The sequence below is a fragment of the Arachis hypogaea genome, chromosome 20, assembly GCF_003086295.3.
Source record: "Arachis hypogaea cultivar Tifrunner chromosome 20, arahy.Tifrunner.gnm2.J5K5, whole genome shotgun sequence".
In the NCBI taxonomy this organism is placed as follows: Eukaryota; Viridiplantae; Streptophyta; class Magnoliopsida; order Fabales; family Fabaceae; genus Arachis; species Arachis hypogaea.
In genome coordinates this window covers 102,015,178-102,019,630 of record NC_092055.1, presented here as the reverse complement: position 1 = coordinate 102,019,630, position 4,453 = coordinate 102,015,178, and the positions used below count along the sequence as shown (strand labels likewise).

Below are 4,453 nucleotides of genomic sequence, written 5' to 3'. Positions count from 1 at the left end.
AGTGAAACTATTATTTGTTAAGTACAATCACCAAGCCAAGAATTTGTCAGAATAAGGATCTCTTGTTGATGTATTAACAACGACAGTTAACAAGCAAAATAGAGGAAAACATTTAAAAATAGAAAAAATGACTAAAGCAAGTAGAATGAAAAAGTGTCAAATCAAAAGAGAAAAATAAAACTGCAGAGGCATTATGATTATGCAGACAAGTAGTGTTGCTTGAATGAATTGCATAAAAAATAAGTGGCACACCAAACTTAGAATCTTGGTGTGTCTCTTTCATTTTTGATTTGATGCAGTCATCCAAAAAGATTGAAAATAATTTGTTGCAAGGCAACACCAAACTTAAAATGTAACCATATGCCAATTTATTGAATTTAAACAAAGCAAAGGAAGAAATGTACCTACGGTCTACCTGTTCTTCACTTTCTTCCTCTTCTTCCAGTTTGTTAAGAGGAATGACCTTAAGGGGGGAGAAGATTCAGCTACTGTCCCTTGTCTTGGCCTTTCCTCAGCAAGCTTCCTTTTGCAAATGGCTTGATTGATCTTGCTTGCTGGATCAGGGACAGGGTTGGTGCTCTTGCTAGTTGCCTTCACTCCTTTGGATTCAAGACTTGGTTGCTGTGTGATTATTGGAGTTTTGTCTTCATCCTTAGCTTTTTGAATTGGTGGCTCAATGAGCTCTTCCTTCATGTACTTCTCTTCCCCACTTGAGTGTGAATTTTCTTGAATGACTTCCTCACTTTTTTGTTCCTCCACCCCTTTCTTTGCACTCAACATTTGACTTAATAGTTCTTTTATGGAGGATGTTTGTTGTTCTTCCTAAGATTTCTTCATCTCCTCTTCATATTTTTCGATCACAGATTCAAGGGAAGTTTGTGAGGGTTGTGAATGTCCATGTTCCTTTGTCACCTCAGGTGCCGTTTCATTTTCAATCACCTCATTCTTCATTGAAAGTTCACTTGATGCAGTAGCCTCCTCATCTTGCTCTTCCACTTTATCCTTCACATCCATCAATTGGTCTTCCTTTTCCTTGCTTAGTAGTTCTAAGCGTTTATCTGTGTCCTCCAATTGCTCATCCGTCTCCTGAGAAAGGATTTCTAGTTCCCTCCGGGATTGTTGATGTTCCTCCACCATTCTATTGAACATGGACTCAAGTTTTGAGAGTCTTTGGCTCGTGGAGGTTTGTGTTGAGGCATATTTAGGTGATGAAGAATTTTCAAATGTAGAAGTGGGAGGTGAGGTTGGACAATTTCTCATGTGAGTTGACTGCTCATGATTTGCAGTTTCTTGGAAACACTCCCAGCCACCATTGGAATAATGACTTGAATCATTTTGTGGTGGAAGGAAATATTCCATATGATTTTCTTTCTCATCTTGTGTTTCTGAAGCAATTCTCCATGGATTGGAGTGCTTAGAATTTGTATTTTCTTGGTGATATTCCTAGCCACCATTAGAGATTGGTGATGGTGGGCAATATCCCATAAAATTTTGTTTGACCATAAGATGAGTTGTACTCCATTTGTATTTTGTAAACATCAATGAAATTTGAAATTCATGTCACAGATAAAGAATTTCTTAGTGAGGCAATAGCTCAAACACCTTGGTTTCAACTTAAAACAAAGAACAAAATAAAGAAAATACTTGATCTAGACTTCTCACCCACTTAATCATTGTTGATCTAAATCAATTCCCGGCAACGGTGCCAAAAACTTGATGGATATTTTGGAAAACAAATTCCAATCACCTAAAACTCACCGGCAAGTGTACCGGGTTGCATCAAATTGTAAAACTCACTTAGAGTGAGGTCGATCCCACAGGGATTGATGGATCAAGAAACTTTAGTGGGTGATTAGATTAGTCAAGCTAACATTGATGATTTGAGTGAAATTGAGCCAACAGAAGGTAAATGACAGTGAATTTAAATTTGCAAAAAGTAAATGAGCAGAATCTTAAAGAGCAGGAAATATAAATTGACAGAATCTTAAATGATAAGAAATATAAATTGCTTGAATGTAAAGAGGAGTGGGAGCAGGGAAATTAAATGAAAGCAGTAGATCAAAGCTTAGAATAATTTCAAGAAAATTAAAATTGCATGAAAAGTAAATTCAGATCACAGTGGCTCAAATGTAAAGTGCAGAGGAACACACGTGCAGGAAAGTAAATTGGGAGCAATATGAGCAGAAAGTAAAAATTGCAGAGAAGAAAATTGTAGCAGAAAAGGAAATCAGCAAGAAGACTTAAATCAATTTTGAAATCTCAAAGAGAAACTAACAATTTCAATGAAATAGTAAAAATAGAAAGGAAGCCAAGAGCCCACTTGCTCTCATGATCAAAACAGAAAGGAAATTGAAGAGGAATGAAATAGAAAGTAAAATGCAGCTCAATTGCAATAGCTAAAGTTGAAGATCTCAGGGAAACAAAGAGACTAGAAAACAAATCTAGATCTCAATTCCTTCCTTTATCCAACAGCAAACAAGATGCAGGAAAATTAAAGATGAAAGCAATGAAGATAACTTTGATTCAAATCACAATTCACTTGAAAGTTTGTAGAAGAAGAACAAGAGAAGTTGCAGATAGAGAATGAAAACAGAATTCCTTCCAATCTCCATCCAAGATTCAAAACATAAATGAAAACTAAGAGAGAGAGAGAGCTCTCAAATCCTACTCCTAATGCTCCCTAGTGGAGCCAGCCCCCCTTTTCGAATCCTGGTGAAGCCACTTTGATTCATTTTTGCTTATTTTTGGTCCTTAAAGATGCCTTTTACTTGTACCACAATTTCATGTTAAATATGGATTGCCATATATCGTTGGAAAGCTCCGAATGTCAGCTTTCCAACGCAACTGGAAGCACATCAATCGGACTTCTGTAGCTCAAGTTATGGCCCTTTGAAGGAGGCATGGTCATGCTGTAAGCGCCCAAGTTTAACTTAGCGAAAATTTTTGCCTCCAAGCTCATTTTCCTTGAGGCAAGCCCGAAAAAGCTCTTGGCAAGAGCTTCAGGCAAGAGCTTTGCTTTGAGTTTTGCCTTGCTTTTTGAAACAAAGCTCTTGGCAAGAGCTTTTAGGCTCTTAGCAAGAGCTTTGTGCCTTTGCTCCTTGTTGTGAGACACGCTTTTCTTCCCTTGGTTTGGTCATGGGCCACACTTTTAAAAGCGTGGCCTAAGGCTCCAAAGTGTGCTCCAACTTCAAAGTGTGCCCAAAATTCCTCTTTTCTTCTTTTTAGCTTATTTTGTGCTTTTTTTGCTTCTTTTTCTTCTTATTTCCTACAAAGTTTATCTAATCAAAAGATCAAAGAAATATACCATTTAAGCACCAAAGAATGCAATATTTAAGCACTTATCATAAATTTCTTGTATGAATAAGCATAGAAAAACATGACATGATGACATGTCATCAATTTTCTTTAGGTGAATGGATCCACCTGCAGAATGGTCCAATGACATCTTTGATAATTCAGACAGACCATCATAGAATATATCCAGGATGGTCCATTCTGAAAGCATGTCAGAAGGACACTTTTTGGTCAGTTCCTTGTATCTCTCCCAAGCTTGATAGAGGGATTCACCTTCCTTTTGTCTGAAGATTTGAACATCCACTCTAAGCTTGCTAAGCTTTTGAGGAGGAAAGAACTTGGCTAAGAAAGCCGTGACCAGCTTATCCCAAGAGTTCAGGCTATCTTTCGGTTGAGAGTCCAACCATATTCTAGCTCTGTCTCTTACAGTAAATGGGAAAAGCATAAGCCTGTAGACCTCGGGATCAACCCCATTGGTCTTAACAGTATCACAGATCTGCAAGAATTTAGTTAAGAACTGAAAGGGATCTTCGGATGAAAGTCCATAAAACTTGCAATTCTGTTGCATCAGAGAAACTAATTGAGGTTTCAGCTCAAAATTGTTTGCTCCAATGGCAGGGATTGAGATGCTTCTTCCATGTAAATTGGAATTAGGTGCAGTAAAGTCACCAAGCATCTTCCTTGCATTGTTTTTATTTTCGGCCATGTCTCCTTCTTTTTCAAAAATTTCTGTCAGATTTTCTCCAGAGAGTTGTGCTTTAGCTTCTCTTAGCTTCCTCTTTAGAGTCCTTTTAGGTTCAGGATCAGCTTCAACAAGAATGTTCTTGTCCTTGTTCCTGCTCATATGAAAAAGAGGAGAACAGAAAATATGGAATCCTCTATGTCACAGTATAGAGATTTCTTTATGTGAGTAGAAGAAGATATGAATAGAAGAAGGAGAATCCAAACACAAGGGTGAGGAGTAGGTTCAAATTCTTAGAAGAAGAGAAGTGTTAGTAAATAAATAAATAATTAGAAGGAGGTGAGAGAGAAGAATTTTTGAAAAATAAATTAAAATAAAAAAATATTTTTGTTTTTAATTTAAAATTAAAATTAGAATTCGAAAATTAAGAAAGGAAAATTGAATCAAATTAAATTAAATTTAAAACAAATAGTTAAT

General features: G+C 36.6%; 1 non-coding gene across 1 annotated transcript; it reads left to right on the top strand.

Moving 5' to 3' along the window:
• The first annotated feature begins 3,499 nt into the window (after positions 1 to 3,499).
• On the top strand, positions 3,500 to 3,607 carry LOC112787325 (small nucleolar RNA R71). Its single transcript, XR_003194744.1, has one exon. It is a non-coding gene; the product is annotated as a small nucleolar RNA R71 (small nucleolar RNA).
• Positions 3,608 to 4,453: the final 846 nt, after the last annotated feature.